Raw genomic sequence first — 22,238 nt, forward strand, 5'->3', positions numbered from 1 at the left:
GCTGGGGGAGTTTCTCCCCTGTAAGTAGAAGTGGGAGATGCTGGGAGCAGCGACGGAGCAGCAGCAGAACAGCAGTGTCCGAAGAGCAGTGGCAAAGAGCCAACTGATAAGAACCAAGAGAAGCAGCAGATGCCGGTATGCAACTGAAGAAGACAGAGAGCTGTCTGAGGAAACGAAAAGAGCCAGCAGCAGAAAGCAGGACAAGAGACCCGAGCCAGCAGCAGGAAGAGAGTTTCGGAGGGTAAGAACTGGACAAACCAAAACCCCCAAACTCGCTAGAGACCCCTCTGAGAAAGAGGAGGGGGTGGTGGACTGAGTGGAGTCCTAAAGTGCAGTATGCACTACAGAGAGGAGCTAAGAAGCTCCGGCCTCCTGAGAGCTCAGCCAGGATGGCCAAAGGAATGTGTGTGGAGGGGGTGACCTTGGGCTTTCCCCCCTTGCTGCAGCTTCAGAGAAGCTGGCAGCCATCTTTGAGGCAGAGCACAGAAGCTCTGTGAAGGGGCTTGATTTCCCCTGAAGATACCAGACTGTCACGAAGACCCCCGTGCTTCGTAATATGACCATGGTGGAACGACCTTGTCTGGGGTTACGTAGTCCACGGAAAGACCCCCGTTTTGAAGACGGAGGGCCGAGAGGGGCTTGGAGACCCCCCTCGTGTGTATTGGCAAGGATCCAGCTGCAACTGCTGCCTGGAAGAGAAGAAGAGAGCCTGCTGCCTAGAGAGAGACCTATTGCTCAGAGACTGGAAGGGGTCTTTTCTTCTTCTTCTCTCCTGGACTTTTATTTTGAGGGAGAAGAGATTTGGCCCATTGTAAATATTACTGTCATGGTAGAGATAGATATAGAGTTAAGATTATATGCAATGTATTATAGTATAAGTATTTATTTGTATAGTCTTTGTAATATATTCCTTCCCCCATATTGAGTCTCGTGTTTTTGTCTGGAAAACCCATCTCACATGGGGTTGAGATGTGGGTGGGGGGCTAGGAATCAGAATTGGATTTGGGCTTTTTCAAACCATGACACCCTCTGTGGGGATGGATGACACACACTAAGGCGGGCAGCACTCTGACACAAATGTGAGGGAAAAAAACATACAAGCACCTTCAAATACACTAGAGGTGCAAATGACCTGCTGTTTACATATCACTTACTTTTCAGTGCTCTCTCATCCTGCCATCCTGAGCAAATTCAGAGCAAACTTCCTGCCAATTCACAGTGCCACATTTAAGTGAGCACTGGCATCCAAAGAGGTTTAGAAAGAAGATAGTCAGTAACATGGTCTTGGCAGCAAAAAAATGGAGTTTTAGTGCAGATTGGACTGAATTGAGCCTTGTAGGCCCAGATCTGCCTAAGGTCTGGTCCAGCAACTTGTAGTCTCAGCCACAGCGCACAGCACCCCATGCCATAGAAAAGGACATTACCAAAAAATACACACTATCACTTAACTACTCCCAGCCCGAACAGCACAAAGGAAGGCATTTTCTACACACTCCTTCTCCTCTGTCTGCCCTCACAATTCTAAAATACGTCGCTTTTCCAAACAAATCTTCCTGTCACACAGTTTGGTGACTTGGTAGAAAGATACATTGCTCCAGCCTCAATAGAAAGAGGATTTCTCTCAGGACTGCAGAACTTACATGCCCCTCACATGGTGCCCATCTTCCAGAGAGTGTTTACTTTCTTGTTTGTAACCATTGCTATCTTTACTTCCTTATATTTTAACACCTCTGCAAGGAGAAATTAAAAGGACTCCACATACTATTCTGAAATGTAATTTGATTATAAATCTGATAAAAAGCTGTCAGCATCAGCTTTTTATTGTCGGCTAACAGATGTAATCCTGCTCTTTTCTCTAAGTATGTGAACAACTATGGAATTCATTGATTTAAAACTATGAGATACAAAAAACACCATGGATCAGTTCTTCCACCTTCTGCTTTCCTTCTCAGCCCCAAAAGCACAAATCAGAGCATCTCCAATTAAAAAGCTTCCAAGCTGCAATGAGCCTCTTTCATATACTCCTTCAGCTGCCTCTGTCAGTACATCTTATCTGAATATTGAACCTGATTCCTAACTCAATTTCATTTTTTGGGATTCTTAAACCTTTCTCAACAAGACTGAAAAAACCTGTCGTCATAGCCTTGGAGATTTCTAAACCTCACCTGACTCAGACCCTGAGGAACATGATTCAGTTTTGAGATGAGTCTCACTTTAAGAAGTAGGCTGAACTACATAACCTTCCAAGATCTCTTCCACCCTAAATTAATCTTATGATTTTATGTCTATCTTTAGCATCTTCCCATCTTTCCTTTGTTACAGATGGCAAATGTTCCATTTAATTCAAGATCACCAGCTTGGAAGGAAACATTCACTTCTTTCATTCCAAACACAAATTTGAAATATCTGCTGCATCTAAATGCCCCTAAAAAAATCCAACCCCAAACTTTTGGAATTTTGCCATCTGCCTCTAACAATTACATATATCTGACTTGGAATTTGGCTGTAATAGTTTAAAGGAAGTAAAACAACACTATCATTTTTAGAAAATCTGAAGAATTTTCTGGCTGTTTGAGATGTCACACATGTTGAAATCAAATCTTAATGAAAGTAGCTCTTTGTATATATTACAAATATATGTGTAAGGACTAAGTTGTTACTCTCAAATGAATAGGATAAGAGCTTTCCATACACATTTTATTCTTTATAGCATACAATAGTGCCTTTGATACAAGCAGTAACATCCTCTTTTTTGTTTGTTCATTTGTTCATTTTGTTTTGGTTTTTTATTCATGTTAATTCAACATAGTTTAACTAATGCTTTTAAGTGTCACATCAACAAGAGCCAGCCAACAACCTTTTAGTAAAGTCAACCATCGTGTCTTTTCTTTAAAAACAGCATCACTATCTTTCCAACTTTTTTCATTATACAGTTCTCCTATATTTCTTATATAAATACATCCAGAAAACCTTTTAATTATTATGATATGATACCATAACTGCCAGATATCCCCATTGAATTTCAGGGTTGGTTCAAAGGCCACTTTAGTCATGTATGGACTGAATTCCTTACTATTATGGTAGGGTTATCAGATCACACAAACCATCCTTTGTATGTCCCAGAGGTCCCATATTCCTATAAAACAAGATTTCTTGCTGCAAAAAGATGTAAACCACAATTTTCCTGCAGTTGTTTCTAGAACTTCCCTTTTCTTTCTTTCTTGAGCTTTCCACAATTTGGAAACAATTTGTCCAAGTCAAATTTTCAAGTTCATCTGGTTGTCTCTCCCTTCTAGTCATCCCATGCAATCTTTCAGCACCTCTGGAATACTACTTGATGAGGTCTCACAAAGTTGCATCTAAGGCAATCCTTCCTGCTAAGATCAGAAGGTTAACTCTTCTTTTGAGGAGAGTTTTTTTTTCATTTCTGGAATGCAGCTGTCTTCCCTGGTTTCTTTCTTTGTTTTACAAAATATCCTGTCCTCTCTTTTTAGTATGGGGTCTTCTGAAGAACTGTTCTGACCAATTCCAGAAACCCTTTTTGTTTGTTTGAGATCTGTTGTGTTTAATATATTAATAGCTCTTAGATAATTATTGAGCTGACAATTTACATTCCTACCATCCTGTTGATTGCAGTGATGCAACTACCTCATTTTAGAAAAAAACACTCAGATGAGCTGTGCAAAGTAGACAAAGAGACTCAGGATAAAACTTCAGAAACAGAAATGTTTCACAAAATAGACAAAAGTTAACTGGAGGAAAAAAAATTGTCCTTTCCTCGCTAGAAGAATGTGTCTGCAATATTAAAATGGACTAGACTCTTATATGCTCTGCAATTTCAAATTAAACTTGAGTAGTGTACCACTTTTATTGCAACGGCTTTAGAATATATTTCAGATTATTGAAACACATTCTAATGATCAAGTAGGTCTGCTTCAAATACTATAACAAGAGCTTAAATATGATGATGAAGTGAAGCAATTTTAAAAATCTGAAGGCAGACTCAAAGATTAAAACCCAGCAATCAGCTTGCAAATTGACATAGCTTAAAAGAAGGATTAAAAAATATTGCAGCAAGTATTACAATCTTTTGAAAACCATAGTCAAAGTAAAGTGAAGTACCTACTGTGTTACTTTTAAAGGCAGAAGAATCTAAGAGATCCTTTTATTTACTTTTTAAAAGTAGAATAGTAAAATATGCTCTTTTCTACTTCAGAAATAAAATCATAATCAATTTATATTAAATTCTGTACATGCTGTTACACAAAGAATCAAATCCCCTGATTGAGAGGTCTCGGTCATTAGCTGAGATATAAAGGTGGTGAATTTGATTTGATAGGTTGATTATATAGATAATGTTATGAATATAATTGTTTGAGGCAATGGTAGAAGAATAATCCTAGTAGTGACAGTATGGTGATGATTGTGAATGCTGTGGTTATTTCTTGTTTAATGAGCTCTTGGATAAAGAGTTACTTAGACAGGAAAACTAATAGTGGGGGAATTCCTGTTATGAAAAAAAATGGTTGCATACAATGTAGGGGCTTTTGCTCATGTGGGTGTTTTTGGTGATAGTTTTAGAGCCTTGGTTGTGTTGAGTGGTGATTATTAAGGGAGGAGAGTTAGTAGTGTGAGGTTGGGTTCATAGACAATGATAATGGCTGTTCAGCCTAACTGGAAGATGGATGAGAAGGTTAGGACTTTTCAAATTTGTGTTTATTTTAGTCCTATTTGTCCCTCTAGGGCTGCTGAGGTGATGGCTATAGCACTGGCAGTGTTGGGTTAAGTGAGTGAGACATTAGGAAGAGAATGGTCACTGGGGGAAGTTTCATTATTGTTGATAGTAGTAGACCAGTGGTTAGGGATGAGCCTTGAAGCATTTCTGGGAAACATAAGTGGAATGGCACTAGTCCCAGCTTTATTGTGATTGTTATTGTCAGCTGGAGATATGGTGGGAAGGGTTAGTTGGGTAATGTGTCATTGTCCAGTAGATCATGCCTTAGTCATGCTTGAGAAGAGAACTAATACCCTATCAAATGACCTATTGAAAACTAAGCAGTGTCATCCACCCTAATACCTGTACTCATATCAGTATTGTCTTCCTGTGAAGACAATAAAAGCCTAGAAATACTACTTGCCTCCACATGAACCCACAGTTCTGATTACTTACATAACCTAAACCTCCTCCAATGTTAAAAATTGTCCTTCCAGTGATTACACTCCTCCCTCCCCACAGCCTTCCTATCCCCGCCACCAAATTCCTATGAACTAAGATCATCACACATAGGCTCCTAATCACCACCCTTGGCCAACAATGACTACTCCTAACATACTATCTTCCCCAAAAAACAAGCCCAATGAACTGGCATTGACTAAATCTCATCCCCAACACTAGTACTGTCCTGCTGACTACTCTCTCTCATAATTATAGCAAGCCAAAACAAAGCTTGGGCCAGAGCTGACATCCTCCCACTATGAAAAGGAAAGAGGAGACCAGGTCAGGAAACCTGGCAACAGACCCTTAATTAAACACTAGCAGCTTCTGCTGCCAGCAATGGAACAGAAAGACGAATTGGGGTGTCTCGAGTAATGCAGGTATTCATCAACATACCCCTTGACATCCAAACTCCAAAACCAGAAGCAGATATTAACTGTTAGGGCAGCACAGGCTGCTCTTCCTTTCTTCTTCTAAAACAGATCAAGCAGATATCAGCGCCATGCCTGGCCCGAGTAACCAACAGCCATAGGCAACTGCCTATCTTAACTGTAGCTAGAACCAGTTCCATACAGTGTCCCAGTGTAGTAGCTTTCTCTCCACTTTCAAAATAAAATAAAAGCAAATATATTCAAAGTGCAAAAAACCAGATGTAGCAACTTAAGTTCACATATAAGAACCAAAGTAGAAGACAAGTCAGGAAAAATTGGTTCAAGTGACCTTCATATATCATACTTCAGGGTTTTTTTTCTACTCTTTACTACAGACTATGTGAGACTGTTTAGCACATTAATGGGTTGCTGCTTTATAAACAAGGAAGCAAATTAATTTTAATAGGCTAATCAATTAACCTTGAAGAACATTTCATGCTTCCAAGTCTAGACAAATTATTGTCCGCTCTTGATTTTGATGAAAATACATATACAATGTCATTCTTCTGACAGAAATCTTACCCCCAAATCAAGGACTCACTTTTGCTGTTGAACTTAAGTGTATTTGAAAGCAGAAGTTAAATATACAAAAATCCAAGAAATTATATACTTACGAAGCCTTCTACGTATAAGGAATTTAGTTTGAATGAAGTTCTAGTCCTGAAAGACAGAAAATTTTTATGGCTGACACCAGTTGGCACTTCCTAGTTTTTAAGGTGTTATTGTATTCATAGCTGAATTCTGGCCTCTGTTTTGACAACTTCCTATAGAGAAATCTGAGCTTCTCACTCTGTGGGGAACTCAGTTATAAACAGGTATATTTGTTTTGATCTGCATTTCCCAATTACCAGAAATGGGTCTGTATGGTGACATTTGGATAGGATTGCATTCAAATTTCCAAAATTTTTTTTTATTAATATAGATAAGAGAAGTCCCCATTATATCTCCATAGCTGTGGCATGGCAGTAAAAGACAGACTGTTGTACAGATTTTACTCTTTACCAGAAGCATAACTCTATATGTCTAAAATGTCTTATTCCTAAATTTACCTTCCAAACTCTAGAAGTTAAAATTTTCAGACCTTTTTGTCCTCTTCTGACCTGTTAAATATTGTTGTTTGTCATCCTGAGATCATCAATATTGCAGACACCATGACTGTTTCATGACAACAGCTTTTACTACATATTACATTATTCTCACAGTAATAAAATTTGCAAAAATAATTAATTCCTTTTATTTAGGTTGTCTTCTATTATACATGGGCTCCAGTTTTTGAAGACTGTTTAGGGCAAGAATTAAACTCAAATGCATCACATCTATGTTCTGAACTTAGAATAGAAGACCATTTAAAGTCAATATTCCAGAAGCATTTTACATATGAGGCCATGTCTACGAAAGCTTTACAAAAGAAAGTAGGGAACAAATCTCTCTCCTACAACTGCTTACTCATTCTTTATTCAGTTCTTTCTACTGCTTCATGAGTCTCTTATTCCATCATACTGCAGAAACAAATGCAGGCCTTCTGGTGCTGACTTAACATGTTGTTGTCACTCTCTTTTTAGGAAGTCTGTTATCCAAAAACAAATGAAAGTAAGATTTTAAAATAAAGTATATAGGTGCTTCTTGGCTTTCTTCCAAGTAGGTTCTCCAATAGGTCTTCAATCTATGCTTGCTTTTAAACTCCATTGACAGAAATAATTTTGTAGTTAAATATTTTGTAGTTAAACACATCCCCTCATTCTTTATCTTAAGTGAAGTTCCAAATCCACGGTAATCAAGGATGAAGCATAAGGTCTTAAAAAGTCCTTATGCATCTCTAAACTTCAGACAAAGCCAGACCCTGGTTCTACTTAAAACTCTTAAGCCAACTTCTGTGAAAAGTTTGGGCCCAACCACAATTTCTAGAGATTTCCAAATATGCAAATATACATAAATACAAAGTTAACTCATTGTCATCCTAGGCTAGAAAGAAAAGACAAATATCCTTAATCTTTTTTTTCCTAAGGAACAGTTTGAAAATCAAATTTTTGGGAAATTTATATGAAAACATAATGAACTTAGTATCCTGATTCCTAGGATGAGCCCTCTCTCCCTATTGACTCCAATGAGAGCCTGGGGAAACCAAGCTCTTCTGGATTTCCAGAGTTCAGAGCAGAGATTTCAGCATGTGAAGGAATACAGAAAAAACTAGCAAATTCTTCTTGAACTAGGAAAGAGAACTTATTACACAGTAGGAAGCCAATGCTAGTGCACAAGAGCCCACCTGCATATTTGAACCTGTACCTGCTGTTCCTGATGTCCTCCAGGAATCAACAAACCAATGTATAATACAGGTTTGGTAAGGATGGAGATAGGCTGAGAATACCAAGGCTGGGTTTTCTTTGAGCAGAGGAAATTCATAACCCAGGTTAACATGTTTCACAGATAGCCTCCTTGTCTGCAGCTCAGAGAAGAGAAATCTGTTACAGCCCTACCAAAATGATGTTTGCTCAAGCAAGAGCAGTGTGTTGGAGCTTTGAATATTTTCCAGTTCACTCCTCAGTCCATAAATCAAGACAGTGGCCATCTCAGCTGCAGCATCTCCAGTTTCAACGTTGTTTACTGATAACATGAATACCTTTGCCAAGGGCGCCCTCTTGATGTGTCTCCAGTCATCTAGACTCCAAAATTTTCCTGAGGGAAGCACAACCTGACACTGTTTTTATTCTAACACATCTATAAGCCTTCAGACAGGTCTACAGAAGCTGCATAGCAACAATGCCCTTTCATCAGCTTGCCATACACGTGGTGGGGTGTGATGAACAAGGATTGTGATTTTTCATTGACAAGTCAAGCTTGCAGTGCTAAGGAACCCAAAAAGGCAGTTTCCCCACCCACTACTGTTTTCACACTGCTTATTTCTTCTGACCTGAAATTCCCACTTTCTATTCACTGTATCTTGTTTTACACAAACACAACACCTACCCACCAGACTCTTCCAGATCTTGTGCTCTGCAGCCATAAGGCCACTTTCAGCATAACAAGGAGTAGAGAAAAGTCATTTGGGACTCTTTCCATCGTTGCTGCATCTACGTTCTTCACATCTGGTCCCATCTGAACTGGTCCAAGAGCCATGGCATGTGCTCTTGCTTGATCCCTTGCTTGATCTGTTTGAATGCCTGCTGCTGTTCAGGACAATATGCCATTGAGAATTATCACAACAAAATAGCAGCAAATAAAAAATGTATAAGAAGAAAGCCACTAAGATGAAAAATCAGTTTTTCAATGCACTGATAAAAATTAATTGTAATTAAGATGATGATGATGATGATAATAATAATAATAATAATGTCATTTGGACAGAAATTAGGTTGCCTTATCAAGAAAATCTTTACAGTCTCTTGCCATGTGGGCAAAGAAAATATTTCTAGAAGTCCTGACCAATGTCACCTTTCAAGCACATCAAAACTCAAAAACACTGACTTAGTTCACTTAGGTATGATTTAAATACCATACCTTGAAATCAAGCTTTACATTCCATACTGTCTATACAGTTTTTGAAGAAAAAACAGCCATAAACAAACATTTTCAAAAAGCCACAATCACAGTGAAATTTGAAAAAGTAAGAACAGTTTGCCCTTGGAAGGGAGTAAAAAGCCATTAGCAGGACTACAACTTTTTTTTCTTCTTTTTTTTTTTCTTTTTTAATAAAAAATACACGGCTCAGTATATTTGCCATATGGTCAAGGAGTAATTCTAAGACAAAATTTTCATATCAGGGTTTTGTCAGCACCAAACTACTTTAAATTAATTGTGCTACCATAACTTTCCACAAAGGAGTTCCTGCCCTCTAATCAGGGGCATTCAAGCTTTATTCAAGCAACATGTAGCAGTAATGGTGCAGCTTGGGGGGCTAAAAATAAATTGAGAATGCACACTTCACCCAGTCATCTCTACAACAGAATTTCTGCATCTGCAAGTCCTGTAGGGTAAATAAATGCCACACATACATCCCTTCCCAAAGGACAAGCAGATTTTTGGAAGTTCAGAATTTGTCTACGGCATCATCATTTTGCACAGCATTTTACACAGAAACAAGGGAAAACTATCTGTCTGAAAACATGCAATTTGGAAAGCTGTCAGGGTAAGGAAAATTTGCAGAAGTGAACAAAGTAGTGCTATCAACAAATGCAGGTTGATTAGCAGCACAGGAGTGTGCCCAGTGCAAGTTCCATGCTACCCCAATACACCTGCAGACTTGCACCATCCCAGCTATTCTACAACAGTGCAGGAAGCGAAGGTGGAGGTGGCTGCCTAAGGGACTTGAGCTTTGGAGAGACACCTCCAGGATAGCAGCTACAATAACAGCAGGAGAGGACAGGGAGTGGGAAAAAGTAGAACTTGGTGCTGAAATGACCTCTCCTGGTCCCAGTGGATGACCACGGAAAAGCACTAAGGAAAAGAATGGTGACCACTTGCACCTCAGCCCTGACCAGCACACACTTGCTCTTCCTGGCCACAAAGGGGTGCAAAGACCTCCTCCTTTGGAGCCACCACAGCATCTGTCAGGATGCATGCTGACATGTTCCTGATGCAAGGACTCCCTGAAGCAACATCTTAGCCTTGTGCATATTGATCATCATAACTGGTCTACTCTGGCCTCCAATTGGGCAGCCTGGAGACACACCATCTATAACGTTGCTGATGCTTTTGAGAAAGCACGCAGGATCACCCTTGAGGAGAAAAGACAATGCAGAAAGAATCGAGCCTTGCAGAATATACCATCTAAGGAGTCTTTCTGCTGTGCCTTTTGCAACCGGACATGCCTGTCTCGTATTGGCCTTTTTAGCCACCAACGCGCTTGCAACAAACGTGGGTAGAGCCCTTCCCAAATCTTCATTTGCGAAGCCTAGCCATGATTTTTACATGCAAAATAAACCCTTATTTTTTAAAAAGTGTGATCTTTTATTATTTCAGAAGCCAGATGAAAGCAACTACCACTACTAAATGCTGAAGAGAAGACTTAAGCAAGAGAGATTATAAGTGAATTTTATAAAGCGTGATCTTTTATTATTTCAGAAGCCAGATGAAAGTCACTACCACTACTAAATGCTGAAGAGAAGACTTAAGCAAGAGAGATTATAAGTGAATTTTAGACTAAGCCCCAGATCTCACAGGGTTCTCTAAAGCAGTAGTTCTACTTCCAAAATATTGGCTATACTGGAAAAAAGAAACCTCATATTATAAGTCTTAAATTCTGAGTGTTTGACTGCAACCTGAAAAGGATTGAAAAGCCTTGATCTAATTGATCTGAGAAGGACGTACTCAAAGCCAGTGGTGCAGATTGCAGGCAAAGGAGTGTGTTAGACACCAGATCAGTTATTATTTGTTCAGAACCACCTTGTGGGGAGAGTGTGTGTGTGTATGTGTTTTTGTATGTGTGGAGGGGGAAGCAGTGGGTTGAATCCCATGGAGGTAAGGTGGTGTTGTGTCCCTCATGGCAGCCCCTGGAGCTACATGGGGAAGCCCCAGAGTAGTTGCCTGTCACAAACAGCTCAGGAAAACTATAACACACCACAGTTCCTGGAGTCCCTCACCCAGCCTCCGATTTGCAGGGACAGTAAGGACACTGCCCCTCACCCAGGCCTGGAACCCCCAGAATGACTGGTGGGTCAGAGACCCCACCTGGAGGGGTTGGCCACAGGGACCAGAGCAGATAAAACCATAGGCATGTGTTTGCCCCACGTCGTGGCCCTGCTGTTGGATTTGTGAGAGCTGGTCTTCTAAAAGGCTTCAGTGGAGCTCCCTCTTTCTCCTTCTCTCTTCTTGCTCCCTCTGCTTCTTTTTCTTTGCTCCTTTCTTGATGCTTAGGGTGGCTTGGAGCTGGAGGGGTTGGATCTTGATTTAAGCATTGTGGAATTGGTTGGATTTTGCCTTAAGTGTTGTGGATTAACACTATATGTCGAGTTAGTGATGTGGTGGAATATTTTTGTCTAGCTTATGTGGTGTCCTTTTGAACTTTGGCCAAGTTCCCTTATTTGCTCCCCTAAATTACTAAGGAAATTCCTTGGGAACAAGCCCACGGCTTATTCTTTTGATGCTATCTCGAGGTGTTAAGGAACCCTATATCTATATATTAAAGTAAAACTCCTAGCCGAGTCCATGAGCTGACAGGTCCTAGGGCTTGGAGTCTTACAGAGTGTCAACTCAGGAGCATGTGGAGCCTGACCCATCCAGGCCATGGAGCCAGGACCTCATGCCTGCTCAGGTGTGCCCTTCCTTCCTGCAGGCTGTCAGCACCAAGCAAATACAAGGGGACCTGATACTCCTCAAGTGAGAACACTGCTGAACAGTATTCAAGCCTTACTTTATTCAAAACAAAGTCAGTTGTCAAACTGACTTACGCCTCCAGCAGTGTCTTGTCTCAGTGTCATGGTTTGAGCAGGCCCAAAATCTAATTCTGATTCCTAGCCCCCCACCCACATCTCAACCCCATGTGAGATGGGTTTTCCAGACAAAAACACGAGACTCAATATGGGGGAAGGAATATATTACAAAGACTATACAGCAAATAAATACTATAATACATTGTATACAATCTTAACTCTATATCTATCTCTACCATGACAATAATATTTACAATGGGCCAAATCTCTTCTCCCTCCAAATAAAAGTCCAGGAGAGAAGAAGAAGAAAAGACCCCTTCCAGTCTCTGAGCAACAGGTCTCTCTCTAGGCAGCAGGCTTTCTTCTTCTCTTTCAGGCAGCAGTTGCAGCTGGATCCTTGCCAATACACACGAGGGGGGTCTCCAAGCCCCTCGGCCCTCCGTCTTCAAAACGGGGGTCTTTCCGTGGACTACGTAACCCCAGACAAGGTCGTTCCACCACGGTCATATCACGAAGCACGGGGGTCTTCGTGACAGTCTGGTATCTTCAGGGGAAATCAAGCCCCTTCACAGAGCTTCTGTGCTCTGCCTCAAAGACGGCTGCCAGCTTCTCTGAAGCTGCAGCAAGGAGGGGGGGGGGAAAGCCCAAGGTCACCCCCTCCACACACATTCCTTTGGCCATCCTGGCTGAGCTCTCAGGAGGCCGGAGCTTCTTAGCTCCTCTCTGTAGTGCATACTGCACTTTAGGACTTCACTCAGTCCACCACCCCCTCCTCTTTCTCAGAGGGGTCTCTGGCGAGTTTGGGGGTTTTGGTTTGTCCAGTTCTTACCCTCCGAAACTCTCTTCCTGCTGCTAGCTCGGGTCTCTTGTCTTGTTTTCTGCTGCTGGCTCTTTTAGTTTCCTCAGACAGCTCTCTGTCTGCTTCAGTTGCATACCGGCATCTGCTGCTTCTCTTGGTTCTTATCAGTTGGCTCTTTGCCACTGCTCTTCGGACACTGCTGTTCTGCTGCTGCTCCGTCGCTGCTCCCAGCGTCTCTCACTTCTACTTACAGGGGAGAAACTCCCCCAGTTCCTAGCCACAGGCACTCAGTCCAGTCTGACACTGTTCCGAGTCCCTGCAGCCCCCAACCGGGGCCTGGGGGGGGGGGGGGCAAAGGCCCCCAAGGGGCCAGAGCCCCTTCTCCTCGTGGCTTCTACAACATGGCCACCTCTTCTTCCCACAACAAGTACTACTGCTTCTCTTCCGGTGGAGAGATATGTTTATATTTTGCAGGAGCATTGATTGGGTCAAACCCCAGGGTCACCACCCCCTGGGGGTTACCACTTTCAGCTTCAGGGGGAAACCTGGTTCAAACCACTACACTCAGCAGGTAGGACTAGATGTGATGTGCCTTAACTTTAGATAGGCTTTAACATAGTCTTACGTGGTATTCTCAGAACCAAAGTGAGAAGGGAAATGTCGTCAAGATAAAATTACCAAAAAGAGTGATCAGAAGTGAAAATGAACAGCTGAAAACAGTGCACAGCAAAGTGGAAAGTAGTACATATATGGAGGAACAATCACATGTGTACACATGCAGAATCAGGGAAGATATCTGGAATGTATCAAAAACTGAAGATGAGTGAACAGTTGGTTAGAGTATGGTGCTAATAACACCAAGGTTGTGGGTTATGGGTTCGATCTCCATATAGAATCTCCATATAGAATCTCCACTTAAGATCCTTGTGGATCCCTTCCAACTCAGAATATTCTGTGAAATCTGTAAACAAGATAGCATATGATAAAAAAAGGCAAATTTCATTTCACAATATTGTATGTAAAGCACAGTTGCTGATATTCTGCTTAACTTATTGCTGGCACAGCATTAGCTGGAGTATTTCATCTTGTTTCCGAATCACACTTAGAGAAATTTATTTAGAGACATTATTTAGGGACAGTTCAGAGGAGAGCAACAAAAGTTACAAGAAGCAGGGAAAAGAGCAGCCAAGAAAATAATCTGGAATAAATGGGCTTAGTCTACAAGGAACATGGAGACTGACCATTAAAACATTCTGACAATTCATAGAAAGTTGCAGAGAGGAACATAATGATCCAACGTTCCCCATGTCCAATGCATGATGTGACTCGGAAAAAAATTTATTTGCAAATTTTAGATAGGTATTTGAGAAAGCCTCTTAATTTTAAAGGCAATTAAAAACCTCCAGTAAGAGACTTACCTCAGAGGCACTTTTCCAATTCTGCAAAATTGTTTGCTAAATATCTTTAGATCTTTTTATTTTAATTCACTTGTCCTTGTCTCAAAGCAAATTAATCTACTCTCCGACTTCCCAAATTTCCCTCAATTAACATTTTTGAAGATAAGAAAAAGGAAACTCAAAACAGGCCATAAAAATGCAGAAATAGTAAATAAACACATTTAGGCAATTTCAGGAAATTCAAGTAATGTGGAAGGTTTTCATTTTAAGAACACACTCCAGCACTATTGATGTAAAGAGCCTAATCTCTTTTCATTTCCTTAAATATTGTAAATACATTGATTCAAAAGATCAAAAAATGTCATTTAATGACAAAGACACTAGTAAAAAAAGTAAATGACATTTAAAGTGAAATGTGAAGAGACGAGGTTCATTATCTGCCTTTAAACAATACATCACAACATATTTTTCTGCTCTTGTCAGTTGAGAGTTATGAAGAGATAGGAGCACTTAGGAGAAAACTTTAGATGCAGAATGCATCTTTCAAAATTAAAAAAAAAAAAAGTAGTTGCAAGCAAGAGAGGATTTTCAACATTTTCAAAACCTCAAAATTTTACATAAAAATTGCTTGGGAAATGCTGAAATAAGAAGCTATCTCATTTCAGGAACACCTCAACCCTGCTGCTGCTCTGAAAAATCATCATGAGAATTTCCTCAGAAATTGTATCTGGGTGTTCAAGGGGGCATTTTGGGTTTCCATAATTTGAATGCCTGGAGTTAGCATCAACTGTTTCAAGCCCAGAAATTCAGCTCCACAACAGAATACCTGGAAGCCCGTAGCACTCACAGCTGCTGTCTGGCAACAGGAATGCCAGTAGCCAAATTGTGTCAGGGATTCAGCTCTTGGAGCCTCAGATTCTCATCTACGTAGAGAGCCAGGGAAGTTTGACTTAGCTGGTTGTCCCAAAGCCGCATGCTTGCCTCCTCAGCTCCAGAGTAAAGCCACGAAATGGATTTTCACAGGGCTGGGAAAAGAAGAAACATCTGCTATGTATTTAGACACATTCTTTCAGAAAATCCTTTCAGATTTTGAAGAAAATTGTTCAACAGAAGGTATCTCAAAAAGCCATTTTTTTTTGCATAAGGTAATTTGTATTTTTTGATCAGATGAATTATAAAAGAATAAAAGGTATGAGAACATATAAAGAGAAACAAATCTGATTGTGAAATGAGTGCCTAGCATATGCTGTACCCTTCTATTTCAAATATTAGTAAAAATAAAGCAAAATTCTAGGACAACCCACAGTAAAGGGCAGAAGCAGAAGCAATTTTAGAAGTAATTAGCTTTCAAATTAAACTCACACAATCAGTGCAAAGGTTCTGTCAAATACAGCCATGCACTAAGCTGAAATTCACATTCTGTATATATTTTCATCTTGAAGGACTATTAATGGGAAGAATGACACAAGTCAAACCTTTCATGTGCTGGCAGGCAGTTACCTTAAAGCCAGCCATGAATGTTTTACAACTGAGCTTTAGCTGTGCACCGTTTTCTTTCCAAGTTTGGGAAGATTTGTACTAACTCTCATGTTTTGCAGAGTTAGTTATTTGAGTAGACTGTAGCCTGGAAATTACTATTGAAACCTTCTTAGAGTCACATCTCATTTCTCAGACCAAAATGACAGAAATATATGTCAAAAAAAAAAAAAAAAAGCTGGATCTTGAAGGCAGTATTTACTTCTGAAGCCTTTATTTGCTTTAGCCTAAATGAATTTCAAGCTTACCTCAGGGGAAGGATTTTGCATAATTAAGGAGTTTGGGAACTTGCCCAAAAACAAGGCAGAGGGAAAGACAGGAGGGAAAGTACCAATAACATTAAATTACACTTAATGAGTATTTCTCAATAAAGGAAGGAGAAAAGCACTTGAAGGGAAACATTTTGGGACAGAATGAATATTCCCACACCTGATGAGAGTTTTTCTAACATTTTGATATTTCCATGCATCCAGAAAAGGTACTATCATCATGAGGACAGAATCATCATGGCTAGGCTTCGCGAACGAAGATTTGGGAAGGGCTCTACCCACTATTCTTGCAAGCGCGTTGGTGGCTAAAAAGGCCAATACGGGAAAGGCAAGTCCGGTTGCAAAAGACACAGCAGAAAGACTCCTTAGATGGTATATTCTGCAAGGCTCGATTCTTTCTGCGTTGTCTTTTCTCCTCAAGAGTGATCCTGCGTGCTTTCTCAAAAGCATCAGCGGCGTTATAAATGGACTGTCTCCAGGCCTCCCGGTTGGAGGCCAGAGTGGACCAGTTATGGTGATCAATATGCCCAAGGCTGAGTTGTTGCTTCAGGGAGTCCTTGTATCTTTTCTTCGGAGCTCCTCTCTTGCGGCAGCCAGAGGCAAGTTCACCATAAAGCAGGATCTTAGGGAGGCGGTGGTCCTTCATCCTGGAGACGTGCCCTGCCCAGCGCAGTTGCGTTCTCAGTAGCATGGCCTCAATACTTGTGATTGCTGCCTGTTCAAGAACAGATGTATTGGTCACATAATCTGACCAGCGGATGTTCAGGATTGTGCGGAGGCAGCGTTGATGGAAGCGTTCTAGGAGACGCAGGTGGTGGCGGTAGATGACCCATGTTTCGGAACCATATAAAAGAGTAGACAGCACTATGGCTCTGTAGACACTGATCTTGGTACCTTTCTTCAAGTGTTTATTACGCCATACTCTTTTATGGAGTTTTCCAAAAGCACTATATGCCTTCGCTAACCTATTGTCTATCTCCCCGTCAATCTTACCATCTGAGGAGATGAGGCTGCCTAAGTAATTAAACTGTTGGACTGATTTGAGTTCTGATTGGCCGATGGTGATGTGGGGATGATGGAGGACTTCCTGAGGTGCAGGTTGATGGAGAACTTCTGTCTTCTTTAAGCTGACTTCCAGCCCAAAGAGCTCAGCAGCATCTGCAAAGCAGGATGTTAAACGCTGCAGAGCTGCTTCTGTATGAGCGACAAGGGCGGCGTCATCAGCATAAAGCAGGTCCCGGACAAGATGGTTCAGGGTCTTAGTGTGGGCCTTCAGTCGCCTTAGGTTGAATAGGCTTCCATCAGTACGATATCGAATGTAGATACCGTCCTGATCATCGAGGTCTGCCGTGGCCCTTTGGAGCATCATACTGAAAAAGATTGTGAATAAGGTAGGAGCGAGAACGCAGCCTTGTTTCACGCCGTTCTTTATTAGAAAGGGCTCAGAAAGTGTGTTGCCATATCTGACTTGGCCATGCTGATTTTGGAACGTCTAGGTTGTCCCCAAGTTCCTTAAAATGATCATCATGAGGACACAATAGTAAGAAATGGAAGAATTTTATTTATTCACCCATCTCTCTTTCTAGAAAGTCTTTGTACACAGCTATCTCAAGTGAGCTGCAGAAGTTTCCCCAACCTTTGTGTCCATGAATGGCTGCAGACACTAGGAAGGTCTAGAAGAGGCTAAAAAAGCTAGAGAAGTTAACACTCAAAATGATCAAGGACAGTGATGAGAATGTAAAGATGTGACTTGTGGCATATGAGAGAGAGACAAAAAGGATTGAGGGGTAAAAATACTGTGTGGAGGGAAGTATCCCCACATGGCTGAGCAGAGTGGGAGTTGTTGGGAGCTTTCACCTCCCTCAGCTGCCGAGGTAAGGAATTAAGACGTAGAAAATTTTGCAAAAGTTGCCACAGGACCTCGGAATCAGTAAGAGGTAGGAGAGAGAGATTTAAGAGTTACATTTATGCCAGTTTGTATTTATGTGATTGCCACACTTCTCTTCTGCAGGAACTGCCTGAGGCTACAGCAAGCCAAGACCTGGGATTGGAACCAGATCGTGTTTGCTCAGATGTGTACTGAGAGAGGACTCATGATGCTTACTCTGAGGTAGCCATCAGCGTTGTCCACAGGTTTGCTACCCACCTTTGAAATGCAAAACAATAGATTACTGCCACTGCATAGCTTTAGTGACTGAATGGTTAAGCTGTGAATACCTAGTTCCCTATTACTGCAAAGGTAACACTGTAATATAACTGTATCCCTCAAAAAGACATTTCCTGGCAGATCTTAACAGACCTCTAGCACTGCCATATGCCCAGTTAGTGGAGGTTTGTCCAACATAAATATCATAAATATCCATACAGAGGAGGACCTCATCCCTTGTCCGAATATGCCAAAGACAGCATGCTTTTCACTGTCAGGGACTGGGTATCAGTAGATCTGAAAAGTATAACTACAGAAGATGTAGTTTAGAAGATATTGCTTAGAAACTACAAGCAAAACCAACCAAACAACCAAACCACAAAACAAATAAAACCAAGCAAACAAAAAAAATCAGGATCTTGGAATGAACAAAGCTGCCAAAAATCATACAAGCTGACCATACCAGACAGGCTTTGGACATTTTGCACTCCAGCATCTCTTTATCTCACTATATTTGCTGACCTCTATACACAGCTGTATGCAGCTTTCATTTTTACTATTCTTCACATGCTCCTGTCACATACTGACAGACTTAGGCTGTCAGGCCACAGCTCAGAGAACGTTTCTCCCAATGCATTTATTTTGCAGTTGCTTTGAGAAGTGACAGTGTTCATGTTAGCAAACAGCCAGCTTGACCTCTTCTTCTCTGGAGTTTTCCTCCAGTCCTCTCAAGGGTATATTCCCACCACAGACGAAGACTTTTGTTTTGAAGAATATGCCCATAAGCCTAAAAGGGTCGTGTTCTGCAGTTCTCTTATGAATTTGAAGTCATTTCTAAATTACCTCACATTTGCTATGGACCTGTAGATACAGTGCTTGATTTGGCCAGTCTTATTCAGTCTGATGAATGTGAAACAAGAGCTCAAACCTTTGAATCTTAAAGCAGTTTCTCTTTCTCTCTCTCTCTCCCAATTTAATTTTTCTTCTTTTCTTGCTTAGCATATAATTAGCAGAGGTGTAAAGAATCATTACATTGTTGCCAGGAAAAGTTCCTTGTGCCAACATCTGTGTTCAGAAAGTGAACACGACAAGATCATCAGCCCTAACATTCCTGACACTTGGCACCTTGTAAGTTGTTTATCTTACTGCCACGCCAATACAAAATTCTCCAATAGCATTATTTTAGTCATCTTTGCATTCCATTTGCACTCATGTAAGTCACAACACATTTGACTCTGAAAGAGAATCTTGTCTGTTTTATGGAAAATTTTTAATATACCAAATTACTTTTAGAAATCTTCATGACCCTTTTAATTCTCTTGGTGGTACATGGGAACAGATATTACTCTCATCTGGTAACATGAATAAAGTAGCACCAACAACCAGTTTCTAAAATCTCAAAAACCAATATTTAATAGCTTCAGAAAAGTAATTTTTTGAGCAGAAATGCCAGATTTACATGCACTTTTCAAAGAAGACCAGAGCATCTTTTCAAACAGTGGAGAGTTTTGCTTTTAGACAGTATTTTAAAATCATGATATTCAGATCTTCCTCAAGATTTAGGTTTCTGTGCTTCTTCTGCAACAGGTAAACTCTTCATGTGTTCAGTTGCAAACCACATGCTCCAACACCTGTTGAACTGGAAAAGAGCACGTTAACCTTCATAAAATGCTGGTTCCACTGAGAAGTATATTTGGAAATTATGCAAAAAAAAATCACTTTTGAAACTATAATATCTTTTAAACATTACTTTAAAAAATGCACTTGACCCTGCCATCAAGAATTCAATTATGATATTTTACAGGTAATGACTTTTTATTTTCCAGTTCAACCATCCATAAAATGAAATCCTCCGTGTGATTACTGAAGCATTTGTAATTGAGCTTTTCCTTACAACTAAGCAAAAGATCCACAGAGTAAGAAATAAATTTAAAAGTTTTTGTATCCTCCAGATTTAAAGGGAAAATATTGTAATGAGGTGAGCATGGAATTGTCCCTCTCTTAAAAAAAGAGACTGTTCAGACATGCCATTTGTGACTAGCAGACGGAGAAACATTGCTTTTTTCTACACTGCAGGATGGCTCATGTAGTGAATGGGGCTACAGCTGGCTGGCAACAGGTCACCAGAGGTGCTCCTCAGGGCTCAGTTCTAGGGCCTGTGCTGTTCAATATATTTGTCAATGACCTGGATGCAGGAATTAAATGCACTACTAGTAAGCCTGCTGCTGATTCCAAACTGGGAGGTGCTGTTGACTTTCATGGGAAAAGAGGCCTTCCAGGTGGATCTGGATAGTTTGGTGCATTCAGCAATCATCAATGGCACCAACTGAACAAGTACAAATGCTGGACTCTGCACCTGGGATTTAGTAACACCAGGCACAATTATAAACTGGGAGAGGAGTGGCTGCAGAGCAACCTTGCAAAAAGGGACCTGGGGGATCACTACGAGTCACAGTGTGCCTGGAGAAACCCCATCCCGGGGAGCATCAAACACAGCACAGACAGCTGTCCAAGGAGGTGATTATCCTGCTGTTTTTAGCATTGGCACAGCCCCACCTTGAGCAATGTGAGCAGGTCTGGGCCCCACAATTTAAGAAGGATGTGAAGGTCCCTAAATGCACCCAAAGGAGGGCAACCAAGCTGGTGACAGGGCTGTGAGGAATGTCCTGTGAGGACTCTGGATTTTTCTAGTTTGGAGAAAAGGATGCTGAGGGGTTACCTTGTTGGTCTTTACAGCTTTGAGGGGGAGAAGTGGAGAGCGAGGTGCTGAGCTCTTGCCCTGGTATCCAGTGACAGGATAGATGGGAACGGCTCAAAGCTGTGCCAGGGGATGTTGAGGCTTGACATGAAGAAAGCCCATTTGACTTGCCAAAGAGGAAGGTACTGTCACAAGACCTAACTGTGTTTTAGGCAAATGATGGCTGGAACTCCCAACTGCTGTACAAATAAGTCATTTAGATTCACAGGATTCATACAGCCTATGGAGTCAGAAGTCAATATTTTTTCCCTCTTCAAATGTGTTCTTACTTTAAATTGTCAGAGAAAACATATTATTCTCAATAGTGCAGAGTTTTTACCAGAAGCTGTTTGCAACCTGCAACAATCAGTCCTTCTGAACTCTATAAGATTTGTCTCTTGTATTAAGAAACTTCCAGGAAAAATTGCTGTTAAAGGCTTCATATCTCCTAGGATTCCTAAGTCTTGTATGGGTAATTCTTTTGGCATTTTTAGTGCCCAAAAGTATCTAGATCAATGACTGTCAAGACTAGTGCACTGACAATGTCAGTAAATATTGTATGTACAAATTTAAATTACATTCTTAATTAAAAAACAAAGAAACAAAACAAAATCCAAACAAACAAAAGCCACCCACCACTTCATGTATTTCCATTATCACAGGCCATGTATTAATTATTGTAATCTGTACAATTGCTTGTTCTTTAGTTAAGTTGCATTTAAATTTTATTTATTGCTCCTATACAGCATTGCCTTTCTAAGGCTGTTTTACCCAATTAGCCTGTTCTCAAACATGCACACTCTTAGGTTACTGATAATTAAGTTTCTAATTTCTGAAAATAAATATCATGCTTATCTACCACCTTCCAGGAAAATTAAAACAAGTCAGATAATGAACCTGATAGATCTCTGAAAGGAGTTTCCCTGGCTCTGTAGGGGTTTTTTACAGGGAATTTAAGTATCCTCTTTGCTTTAATGCTGTTTTTGCTCAAAGACACTGAACTAAAACATAATGATCCTTCTGTCCCTCAAGGCTGTTGCCCAATCAGCAATCCATGAGCTGATGCACAAGTTAACATAACCTATCTATTGTTGACATGACCAACTCAATACATCATAATTATTCTTTATCTGGAAAAATTGTTTTCTTTTTACTTGAAAGACAGAAAAATTTCACTCAAACCATGCACAATAACTACGGTCACTACACTACTTACAAAAAAAGGTTAAAATACTTGGTAAAACTGTCTTATTGTATTATATTTCTACACTAGAAAGCCAAGGAAGTGATTTCTTAGACTGCCTAGGATGAACCTTCCTCAAATTATCACTGCACAGCAAGAA

The 22,238-nt window shown here is 40.6% G+C and overlaps 1 pseudogene; it reads right to left on the bottom strand.

The window, feature by feature from the left end:
• Nucleotides 1–4,358: 4,358 nt before the first annotated feature.
• Nucleotides 4,359–8,760, bottom strand: LOC113960947 (annotated as a pseudogene).
• Between the last annotated feature and the right edge of the window lie 13,478 nt (nt 8,761–22,238).

The sequence above is a fragment of the Neopelma chrysocephalum genome, unplaced genomic scaffold (assembly GCF_003984885.1).
Source record: "Neopelma chrysocephalum unplaced genomic scaffold, ASM398488v2 Primary Assembly neopelma1_96942, whole genome shotgun sequence".
In the NCBI taxonomy this organism is placed as follows: domain Eukaryota; kingdom Metazoa; phylum Chordata; class Aves; order Passeriformes; family Pipridae; genus Neopelma; species Neopelma chrysocephalum.